The sequence below is a fragment of the Pongo pygmaeus genome, chromosome 8, assembly GCF_028885625.2.
Source record: "Pongo pygmaeus isolate AG05252 chromosome 8, NHGRI_mPonPyg2-v2.0_pri, whole genome shotgun sequence".
Lineage (NCBI taxonomy): Eukaryota > Metazoa > Chordata > Mammalia > Primates > Hominidae > Pongo > Pongo pygmaeus.
In genome coordinates, this window is record NC_072381.2 from 73,054,986 (window position 1) to 73,067,546 (window position 12,561).

The 12,561-nt window shown below is 48.1% G+C and overlaps 1 protein-coding gene across 8 annotated transcripts in view; it reads right to left on the bottom strand.

The window, feature by feature from the left end:
* The window catches only part of HK1 (hexokinase 1), a 130,758-nt gene that overhangs the window by 84,392 nt on the left and 33,805 nt on the right, over nucleotides 1-12,561 (bottom strand). The window lies entirely within an intron of this gene.

Consider the following 12,561-nt stretch of genomic DNA (forward strand, 5'->3'; position numbering starts at 1 on the left):
CACCCCAGAGCACCCGCCCCCGAGTCACCGGCTCCGGTGCCTCTCCCTCTGGGCGGGATTTGGGCCACAGGTCGTGGCCTGTCCCCATCCTCCGGGCCTCCTCTTGCTCTTGGGCATCCAGGCCCACTGGGACTTGGGGCACGGTTCAGCGCCCCCTCCCAGGTGCCGTGTTTTCTACTTTCCCAGAGGAAGTTAGGTAGGATGGGAGGAATCCCTAGAGGTGCTACCAGGACAGCAACTTTAGGATTCTTAGATTAATTATTTCTGTGTTCCGGAAGCCTCCAGGAACTTTAGTGCCTTACAAAATGACATGTAATGAGCTCAAATATACAAACAAGTTGTTGCTATTCTGATTGAACAGGTAAGGAAATTGAGGCTCAGTGAGGCCTCAGTCTTGCTGGACTTTATACAGCCAGGAAGTTGTAGATCTAGGATTACAGCTTGGATCTGTGAGTCTTTGAAGCAGGTGCTCACCTCTAGAGTTTGCTGTGGTCCCAGTTGTATAGAGCCCCTCTGCTTAAATAGGTCACTTTCCTGCAACCACTTCTGCACCATATGGTGCCCGGAGATCCAACCCCCAACGTCTACCCTAGCTCTTGACTTTAGGAGTCCCTAGCCCTTGACCAGGCCTAGCAAAGGTACAGTCAAATCAGAGGGAGGGATGATGTAGGTTCAGGAACCCCAGGGGCCTGACAACCACCATCACCCACAGAAAAGGAGGAGCTTAGATGCAGTCCTGAGGCCCCAGCTTCCTGTCCAGGTCACAGTCCCCACCCCCTGCCTTAGGGCCTATGCAGAGGGGCATCTGGAATCACCTCTGAGACTGTGTCTTCATCCATAAGACGAAGACACTAATGCCCACCTCACCTCCCCTTGATTGTTGTGTAATACTGTACGCAAAATACCTGCACATAATACACACTTAAGGAATGGTAGGTATCATAGAACTGACTGAGAAGTCAATGCGGTTAAAGCTTCAGGGACTCTCACTTTCATTCCTACCCTTCTAGGCCCTGGGAGGGCCTAGCAATGTGATATTTGTATATTTATATTTGAATTATTTTCCATAGAGAGTGCCAATTTATTTAATTTTCAAGCCCAACAAAACCTGGATTTGCCCTGGATCATAATTATAAACCAGAAAGAGAGAGATTTTCTGGTACACATCAAACATTTGGAACTACCTACATGGCCATTAAGCAAAATGGAGTGAATGAGAACAAGATGGTTGTTCTCAACTGCCATTTCATTTGAGTTCTGCAGATCTGCCAAGCTCACAAGGCTGGAAACTCCTTGAGGATGGAGGACTGTGTTTTGCTAATTGCTCTGTCTCCCACGCAAGCCCAGGGCCTGGCACTTGGCAGGCTGAATAAGCCTAATGCATAATCAAAAACATGGCCCTTAACCCAGCCACCAGCCGGTGCCATCACCCATGCCCAACCCATTGTTACAACTCCTATCTGAGCTGGAGCCAGGGAGAAGCTGACGCTTGGAAGAGCCAGGTTACCCTGAAATGTCCTGTTTGCAGGCAGGAAAGCTGCCTCTGCTTTGTCTTCCCTGGCCTTTGAGAGGGAAACTGCTTCTCAAGGTGACTCATTCCTCCCCGCTCCATGAATGCAACCAGGCCCCAAGGCCTGTCAATATTTCCTGAGAAATGTCTCTAGGCCTGACCTACTGCCACCTCCCAACTCCCAGTCCATCTCCCTGTGCCAGAAATATTACAAGAGTCTTCTAACTGTCCTCCTCGGCTCCTGGCCTCATGCCATCCAAGTCATTCTGAGCACCAGGTCACATTCCTGCTAAAATGCAGCATAATCATGTCATGACCCATCCCTAAATCCCTTCATGGCCCCCTCCTTCCTGAGAGAGCCAATTTAAACATCTCTGCCTGGTTTCTGAGGCCTTCTGTAATCGACTCCACTCTTTCCCACTTATCTCTTCCTCCACTCTGGCCGCAACAAGGCCACTTCCCACCATCCTCTGCCCCCACCACGTCCACTCCATTTGTTCCCCGCTCATATTCCCTTCCTTGCCCTGCCTTCTCCACTCACCTCTGCCTGACCAAGCATCCCCTCTCATCTGAGGCCCAGCTTGCCCACCTTCCCTGGACCACGGCTACTCACCCCAATCTCCCAGGCCTCAGCACCTCGACAGGGCAAACTCAGGCTGTGCTCACAGTCCATCTGGATATACACCCAGACTCCTCTTTACAGGGCAGGAACCTGGGACGCCACAGGTGGGCCATCTTGCCCAGTGTCAGGTTGTGGTAGAGTTTTGAGCCAGGACTCCAACCCAGTCCTGATGCCCAGCCAGTGCTCTGTCCATCCCACCCACAACCCCTCATGCAACCTGGGCCTCAGATAAGTAACACTGAGTCATGACTGCCTAACTGATATGGGTGACTGTCTTCTAGGGGGCTGGTCCTATCTGCCCCAATCAGACAGCTTCCTGAGGCCGGGGCCCATGCTGCACTGCTGTGTCCTCTCTCTGTTGTTCCAGCAATTACTTCACTAATTTCCTTAATAATTTGCCTCTTTTTGCTGTTCCATAGCTCTTAGATCCCTGCTAAGGCTCCTTGACAGTTATTCCCTGGATCCTTAGGAAGACCCCAACCCACAGGGAGTCCTTAGTTCCCTCCCTCTCCAGATGGCGCTCCACTTCCCTTCAAGTCCCCTGAACTCTCTCTGCTCATTTACTATGGTACCTCCTACACAAGTTGGGGTTGGAGGGACCAGGGCCAGGCTGCCACCCCAGGAAACGCACCTGCCTATAAGACAATAAAGGCTGCCTTCTAAGTTGGAATGTCTGTACCAATTCCCATCTGACCCATGGCACTAGGAATGTTACTTCAGGAGTGATCTCCAACAGATAACAGCTGTACCTCCTGCACCTGGGAGCACACTCTGAATAGCAATGTTTACATAACGTTGACCGTTTGCAGAGCAATTTCTCATTTATTGCTTCATTTCTCCTGATAACAGCCTGGTGAGGTTAGAAGGGCAAATATCATTATCTGCACTTAATCAGTCAATGAGGATATGAAGGTTATAGAGCTTGGGTGTTTTGGGTTTTTTCTTAAATTGAAATGAGGTCTTGCCATGTTGCCCAGGCTGGTCTCGAACTCCTGGACTCAAGGGATCCTCTTGCCTTGACCTCTAAAACTGCTGGAATTGGCCAGGCGCAGTGGCTTACGCCTGTAATCCCAGCACTTTGGGAGGCCGAGGCGGGAGGATCATGCGGTCAGGAGTTCGAGACCAGCCTGGCCAACATAGTGAAACCCCGTCTCTACTAAAAATACAAAAATTAGCTGGGCATAGTGGCAAGAGCCTGTAGTCCCAGCTACTCGGGAGGCTTAGGCAAGAGAATCACTTGAACCTGGGAGGTGGAGGTTGTGGTGAGCCAAGATTGTGCCACTGCACTCCAGCTTAGGCAACAGAGCGAGACTGTCTCAGAAAAAAAGAGAGAAAAGAAGAGAAGAGAAGAGAAAAGAAAAGAAAAAAAGAAAAAAGTGCTGGGATTATAGGCGTGAGCATTGTGCCCAGCCCTATAGAGTTTGTTAAGGTCTCAAAGAGAGCGAAAAAAGGAAAATTAAGACCAGTGCCTAAACCATTGGAGCATCTTGGAACCCTGACACTATGGGACTGTCATGCACAGCCTGTCCTAAAGAGATGCCCCGGAAGAGATCCCAACCTAGCATTTCTATTAGTTGGATCAGTGGTTTCCAACCTGGCTGCACCAAAGCCACCTAGGGAGCTTCTACAAATGCTGATGTCCAAGCCCCACCCAGAGACTGCACTAATGTGAATGCCGTCCAAGTTTCACTTTCTAAAAAGTGAATTTCCCCAGGTGAAACTCAGGTGCTGCCAGGAATGAGGACCACTGATTTAGACCCTAACTTTCCACGGGAACATCTGGAAGAAATGTCTAAAATGAATTGACCCATAATCCTTTTAGCAGCTTCTCTTGGATGCTGAAGGCAGTGCTCCAGGGTCTTAGTGGCTCTGCAGATCCTGAGCTCAGTGGGGTGAAGGTTACTGTGACTCCATCAGCATTGCAGACAGTTCTGCTTCCTGCAGGAGAAGGCTGCTGAGGAGACACTGGCCACCCAGCCCCTGGAGAGGCTGGAGTTGTAAAATCACATTCTCAGTCTGCCTCCTTTTCTCTTTCATTTGCCCAAAGTCCTGACCTCCAATATTATAGCAGGGTCAGTAAATCAGCAACCGCCAAGCTAAAACTGTGGCCTATAACATCTTATTTGGCCCACTTGATGTTTTCTAAATTTGTGCCTGCCCTTAAAAAAAATTAAGAAATTTCACTTTAAAATCTAGATTTCAGGCCGGTGCCTCATGGCTGTAATCCCAGCACTCTGGAAGGCTGAGGCAGACGGATCATCCAGTCGGGAGTTCGAGACCAGACTGACCAACATGGAGAAACCCCGTCTCTACTAAAAATACATAATTAGCCGGGCATGGTGGCACATGCCTGTAATCCCAGCTACTCAGCATGGTGGTGCACGCCTGTAATCCCAGCTACTTGGGAGGCTGAGGCAGGAGAATCGCTTGAACCCGGGAAGCAGAGGTTATGGTAAGCTGAGATTTGCACCATTGCCCTCCAGTCTGGGCAACAAGAGCGAAATTCCGTCTCAAAAAATATGTATAGTAATAAAATAAATAAATAAAATAAAATCTAGATTTCAGGCACCTAAAGTTGACACCACACAGGACCCACTTGATCCTGGGGCAACATGATCATTATGGCACTAGCTCCTTATCGTAGCCAGCTCCTTCCCCGCATATGCTGGAGCTGAGCAGCCACCGCCTCCTTTAGACAAGGTAGGGGAGCTCCAGCCAGCCCAGGCCCCACCCAGCCCACTGCTTGACACTGCTGACTGGCCCCTGTAAGGCATTGACATTTTTAGCTCCTAATAATTGGAATTCACCAGCAAAAAGCCTCCCATTATTAGGGCTGGGATGAGGATGAGGCAAGAGCCGTGCCTAGGATGCAAGACTTAAATCTTGTACCTGAATCTTGTTCCATCGGTGCCTGTCTTGCTCCGTCCAAGCCCCAGTCCTATCAGGTATCATAAAGGCCCCTGCCAGCCTCCTCCTTACTCAACCCTGACCTGTTCATCTCCACTCAGAGAGGCCCTGACCCTTCAGGGACATATTTCCCACCTTCTGTCCCAAGGAGGTAAAGGAAACCAACATAATTCACCCCAAAATATGGCTCCCTTGTGTAAAGAGTATTTTGAATGAAAGGCCCTTAAAGATCAACAGACACTGGAAGAGACTGCCCCACCTCCAAAGGGGAAAGACCAAAAGACCAGAAGGATGCCCCTAGGGGAACAATTTTTTTCCCTTCCCCTTCCCGTTATCTGATTCTCTATTGCAGAAAAGAAGACTGAAGAATGTCACCACCCCTAGTGGGATAAGATGGCTGTCTGTCTCTTGGGCTTATTCAGTTTCCAAAGAGAGCCATTTACAAGTTAATCTCAATTCTCTGATCCCTTCTTTCTCCTGAAAAATCATGCAGAATTACAGAATTAGCATATTCCCCATCTCCTTACCAGCTTCAAAAAAAAAAAAGGCTATATGGCCAGGCACGGTGGTTCACGCCTGTAATCCCAGCACTTTGGGAGGCCGAGGGGAGTGGATCACTTGAGGTCAGGAGTTCCAGACCAGGCTGGCCAACGTGGTGAAACGCCGTCTCTCTCCTAAAAATACGAACATTAGCTGGGCGTGGTGGTGCAAGCCTATAATCCCAGCTACTCAGGAGACTGAGACAGGAGAATCACTTGAACCTGGGAGGCAGAGGTTTCAGTGAGCCAAGCTCATGCCACTGCCCTCCAGCCTGGGCGACAGAGTGAGCCTCTGTCTCAGAAATAAAAGGCTGTATAAGCTTCTGTACTCCATTGAAGGGTTAGGGTAATCACTGTGTTTTCTTCTAGGCATATTAGAAAATGTGTATGCCTTTTCTCTTAATCGTCTTTTGTCTGTTGACTTTTCAGCAAATCCACAGAGGGGGAAGCAGAAGTTTTTCTTCCACCCTACAGAGGCTTCTACTCCCCTTTGAAGGTAAAAGTTCCTCAGAAGAGCCAAGGAAATCCGAGTCCCACCCTGCCCCTTTCTAAACATCCCATCCTCATTAAATTGCCTCTGAGCCTGTCAAAAGTCATAGGCGTAAAGAACTAGCCTGGGCCGAGCGCGGTGGTTCACGCCAATAATCCCAGCACTTTGGGAGGCCGAGGCAGGCAGATCACGAGATCAGGAGTTCTAGACCAGCCTGGCCAATATGGTGAAACCCCATCTCTACTAAAAACACAAAACTTAGCTGGGCGTGGTGGCATGCACCTGTAGTCCCAGCTACTCAGGAGGCTGAGGCAGGAGAAGTGCTTGAACCCGGGAGGTGGAGGTTGCAGTGAGCCGAGATTGTGCCAGTACACTCCAGCCTGAGCAATAGAGCAAGACTCCGTCTCAAAAAAAAAAAAAGATTTGTAGCCTGGAGGAGGAAGGGTTAACCAGATTGTTGAGGCCTTCCCAGGCTTCAGACTAGCTCCTTATCTCAGCCGGCTCTCCAAAGGAAATGGTTTCCCCAAATGAAATCGTTATCTTTTGGACCAGAGCAATCTCAAATCACCTTGCCAGTTACCCTGAGTTTCCTGGGATAGTTCTCCCAGCACCACACACAACCACCTTCACAGGGCCAGGAAAAAATCCTCAATCCTTTCCTTCGAGTTAGCATTGTAAACCACAAATAAAATTCTAACCCACCATCCTCCTCATCATCTGACTCAACCTCTCCTCTCAGCCAGGGCATTCAAAAGTTAACCTGAAAAAGTAGCTCAGGCCATGATGGAATGGGGGTGTCAGACATACTTCATTATACCTTCCTCCCTTTTGGAATTCAGTCCCATCCAACCAGCATTAACATCAACAGACTGATAGAATAGAACAGACTCTCTAAGTCTAATAAGAAACATTTACAATCTTTTCTCTGAAGCCTGCTATCTGGAGGCTTCATCTGTGTAAAACCTTGGTCTCCACAACCCCTTATCACTGTTTTTTTTTTTTTTTTTTTGAGACGGAGTCTCACTCTGTTGCCCAGGCTGAAGTGCAGTGGTACAGACTCAGCTCACTGCAACCTCCGCCTCCCAGGTTCAAGTGATTCTCCTGCCTCAGCCACCTGAGTAGCTGGGATTACAGCTGCCTGCCACTATGCCCGGCTAAATTTTGTATTTTTAGTAGAGACAGGGTTTCACCATTTTGACCAGGCTGGTCTCGAACTCCTGACCTCAGGTGATCCGCCAGCCACGGCCTCCCAAAGTGCTGAGATTACAGGCATAAGCCACCAGGCGCAGCCAACCAATGTACCTCTTACATGTATTGACTGATATTTTATTGTCTTCCTGAAATGTATAAACTTGTAGTTTGACTGCTTGGGGCACATGTTCTCAGGATCTCCTGAGGGCTGTGTCATGGGCTACTGGCTGCTCATATTTGGCTCAGAATAATCTCTTCAAATATTTTACAGACTGACTCTTTATCAACAGCACCAAGATATACTGGAAAATGCTCACACAGAGTCCATGTCAACACCTAGGCAGGGTTTCTAGGCTCTAAGATGACATGGGTCAGCAAGTTAAACATACAAACAAAAATTAGATTCTGAGTTTTTATATGGCTTAGAAAGGATTTTTTTTTTTTTTTTTTTGAGACAAAGTCTGGCTCTGTCACCCAGGTTGGAGTTCAGTGGCACGATCTCGGCTCACTGCAACCTCTGCCTGATGGGTTCAAGCAATTCTTATGCCTCAGCCTCCCAAGCAGCTGGGATTAGAGGCATCCACCACCACACCCAGCTAATTTTTGTGTTTTTAATAGAGAGAGAGTTTTGCCATGTTTGCCAGGCTGGTCTCGAACTCCTGACCTCAAGTGATCTGCCTGCCTCGGCCTCCCAAAGTACTGGGATTACAGGTGTGAGCCACCATGCCTGGCCAGATTTTTTTTTTTTTTTTTTTGAGATGGAGTTTCACTCTGTCACCCAGGCTGGAGTTCAGTGGTGTAATCTCTTTTTTTTTTCTTTTGAGACGGAGTTTCGCTCTTGTTGCCTAGGCTGGAGTGCAGTGGCATGATCCTGGCTCACTGCAACCTCCTCCTCCCGGGTTCAAGCAATTCTCCTGCCTCAGCCTCCCAAGTAGCTGGGATTACAGGCACGCGCCACAACACCCGGCTAATTTTTTTTGTATTTTTAGTAGAGATGGGGTTTCACCATGTTGGTCAGGCTGGTCTCAAACTCCTGACCTCAGGTGATCTGCTTGCCTCAGCCTCCCAAAGTGCTAGGATTACAGGCGTGAGCCACCTCGCCTGGCCAAGTGGTGCAATCTCAACTCACTGCAACCTCTGCCTCCTGGGTTCAAGTGATTCTCCTGCCTCAGCCTCCCGAGTAGCTGGGACCACAGGTGCATACCACCACGCCCGGCTAATTTTTTGTATTTTTAGTAGAGATGGGGTTTCACCGTGTCAGCCAGGATGGTCTTGATCTCTTGACCTCATGATCCACCCACCTCAGCCTCCCAAAGCGCTGGGATTACAGGCATGAGCCACCGTGCCCGGCTTTTTTTTTTTTTTTTTTTTTTTTGAGACAAAGTCTTGTTAGGCATGGTGGCTCAAGCCTGTAATCCCAGCACTTTGGGAGGCCGAGGTGGGCGGATCACGAGGTCAGGAGATCGAGACCATCCTGGCTAGCACGGTGAAACCCCATCTCTACTAAAAATACAAAAAATTAGCCGGGCGTAGTGGCGGGTGCCTGTAGTTCCAGCTACTGGGGAGGCTGAGGCCCGAGAATGGCGTGAACCCGGGAGGCGGAGCTTGCAGTGAGCTGAGATCACGCCATTGCACTTCAGCCTGGGCGACAGAGCGAGACTCTGTCTCAAAAAAAAAAAAAAGAAAAGAAAAGAGACAAAGTCTTGCTGTCACCTAGGCTAAAGTGCAGTGGTATGATCATAGCTCACTGCAATCTTGAACTCCTGGGCTCAAGCAATCCTCCTGACTTGGCCTTCCAAAGTGCTGGAATTAGCAGTCATGAGCCACCATGCCAGACCAGGATCTTTTTTAGGTGTATGATTTTCATCTCCTATAATCATAATTTCCTAAAGTAGGGTCCCCAACTGGTCTGTGGCCTGTTAGAAACTGAGCTTCACAGCAGGAGGTGAGCAGCAGGTGAGCGAGCATTACCGCCTCAGCTCTGTCTCCTGTCAGATCAGCAGTGCAATTAGATTCTTGTAGGAGTACAAACCCTATTGTGAACTACGCATCCAAAGGATCTGGATTGTGCACTTTTTATGGGAATCTAGTGCCTAATTGAGAGAAGAGAGACAGACCCTCTCATATTGTTTTATACTCAGAAAAAGAAAGAGAAACGAAACTAAAGGCAGGTAGCCCGGCGCCTAGGAACCAGACCTAAAACCAAGGAACCAGACCCAAAACCAGGCCTGGCCCTGCCTGACCTAAGCCTGGTAGTTAAAGATCGACCCCTGACCTAACCGGTTATGTTATCTATAGATTCCAGGCATTGTATGGAAAGGCATTGTAAAAATCCCTGTCCTGTTCTGTTTCGTTCTGATTACCAGTGCATGCAGCCCCCAGTCACATACCCCCTGCTTGCTCAATCAATCACGACCCTCTCACAAGGACCCACTTAGAGTTGTGAGCCCTTGAAAGGGACAGGAATTGCTCACTTGGGGAGTTCAGCTCTTGAGACAGGAGTCTTGCTGATGCTCCTGGCCGAATAAACCGCTTCCTTCTTTAACTCGGTGTCTGAGGAGTTTTGTCTGCGGCTTGTCCTGCTGCATAATGATCTGAGGTGGAATAGTTTCACCCCAAAACCATCCCCACACACACGGGTCTGTGGAAAAATTGTCTTCCACGAAACCAGTGCCTAGTGCCATAAAGGTTGGGGACTGCTTTCCTAAAAGAAAATATATTTTAGGCTGGGTATGGTGGCTCATGCCTGTAATCCTAGCACTTTGGGAGGCTGAGGTGGGTGGATCACTTGAGGTCAGGAGTTCAAAACCAGTATGGCAATCATGATGAAACCCCGTCTCTATTAAAAATACAAAAAATTAGCTGGGTGTGTGGTGTGCGCCTATAATCCCTGCTACTCCGGAGGCTGAGGCAGGAGAATCGCTTGAACCAGGGAGGCAGAGGTTGCTATGAGCCGAGATCGTGCCACCACACTCCAGCCTGGGTGACAGAGGAGACTCCATCTCAAAAAAAAAAGAAAAGAAAATTTATTTTAAAACAAAGAAATAAAAATAATTGTTGCTTTGTAAGCTAAATACATTTGGCTTTATATTAATAGCTAGCACTTAGGTAGAACTTACTGTACACCATTGTTCTAAATTATTTACTTATTTATTGACTGATTGATCCTTAAAACAACACAATGAGGTGGATACTCTTAATATCTCCATTTTATAGATGAAGAAACTGAATCATGGGTTGATTAAGTGACTTTCTCAAGGTCACACAGCAACTGAATGGAAAAGCTGGGATCCAAGCCAAGGCAGTGTGTCTCCAGCTCACCTTGTCATTCCGACAAAATGCAATATTTATTTTACCATATTGTCCTTATTTCTCTTATTTCACTCAGGTCCAGTGAAAGGGTCCAAGAACCTGCACCAAGGAGACTGAGTCATGGCTTGGTTAGATTCCTAAAGCGTGGCAAGTGGATCTGGGCTCTGCAGAGCTCCTTTATAAGGGGAATTCTCAAACCAAACAGAGAGGCAGATCTGCAAGGCCAGAGGGGCTGTAAGTGGGTTATGGAAGAAGTTGCCCTCCCCCGGGGGGTGGGGGTGGAGACTTCTGGCTTGGGTTGATTCCACTGAGTGGGCTGAGTATGTCTCCTCTCTTGCTGTTTTCTGTAGGTCTGTCTCGCTGTGCCCTTCCCAAAGAATCACTCTTGTCAAGGGCTTCAGCCACATCTCCCTCCCAAGCTCGTGAATACATTTCCAGCTGCCTATGAGAATCAAGTCTTACATGTCCCACGGGCACCCGAAACTCAGTATCTTCCAACGCAGTCATGTTCTTCTCCTTAAACTTACTCTTCTCAATTCCCCTCCTTGTCATTTATTCACCCAACACATATTTGTGAAACACCTAATCTGCCCTGCACTTTCCTAGTCACTGGAAATGTGATGAACAACACAAAAATCCAACAAACTCCCTATGCCAAAGGGAAGTGTTTAGCTTGGGAACTGTGTCACCCAAAACACCTCCCATTTTGTCCCTACATAGACAGCTGCAAAGGTAGGCCACATACCTTCCCAGGGGGCTTCCCTCACAATTTGCTCATGAGGAAATTCCTTTACCCTAAAACAGAATTCTGTTGAATTTCACCCAAACAATGTACATTGACAGCTTATCATCACAGGTACAGGACAAGGACTGGACTAGAAGTTATCCCTTCCCTCACCTGCGACAAATGCATATTTGACTGCTTCCTTTATTCTATGCTTACTTTACTTATGTAAAAATGCACATTCACTGAGTATGAATGCATAGCTGACTGTTCCTCCACCCTCCTCATTTCACATGTGAACTGTGGGTTCAGGGAACACTAAGCTAATCAAAGTCTCAAAAGAATGCAACCCCTTGCCTCTTTTATCTACCCTTCCCTTTTTTCCCTTTCCTCTTTCCTGCACTGCTCACCCTTTCCTCTTTATTTTTTATTTTATTTATTTATTTATTTATTTATTATTTTGAGGCAGAGTCTCGCTCTGTCGCCCGGGCTGGAGTGCACTGGTGCTATCTCGGCTCATTGCAAGCTCCACCTCCCGGGTTCACGCCATTCTCCTGCCTCAGCCTCCCGAGTAGCTGGGACTACAGGTACCCACCACCATGCCCGGCTAATTTTTTTTCTGTATTTTTAGTAGAGACGGGGTTTCACCAGCTTAGCCAGGATGGTCTTGATCTCCTGACCTCGTGATCTGCCCGCCTCGGCCTCCCAAAGTGTTGGGATTACAGGCGTGAGCCACTGCGCCCAGCCCCACCCTTTCCTCTTTAAATATTGAAGTCCTCAAACCCTCTTTGGAAAAAGTGTGGGTCACAGATCCTACTGTGGCCTATGTGTCTTTTTTCTGGGCATATTCTCATCCTTGGCAAAATTAACTCTAAATTGATTGAGACTCGCTTCAGTCATTTTCTTTTTCTTTTTTTCTTTCTTTTTTTTTTTTTTTTTTTTTGAGACAGAGTCTCACTGTGTCGTCCAGGCTGGAATGCAGTGGCATCATCTCGGCTCACTGCAAACTCTGCCTCCCAGGTTCAAACGATTCTCCTCCCTCAGCCTCCCGAGTAGCTGGGATTACAGTGCATGCCACCACACCTGGCTAATTTTTTGTATTTTTAAGAGAGACAGGGTTTCACCATGTTGGCTGGTCTCGAACTCCTGACCTCAGGTGATCCGCCCGCCTTGGCCTCCCAAAGTGTTGGGATTACAGTTGTGAACCACCGCACCCAGCCTTCTTCTTTTTCTTTTTTTTTTAACTTGTACCTCAGTTTTCTTCTT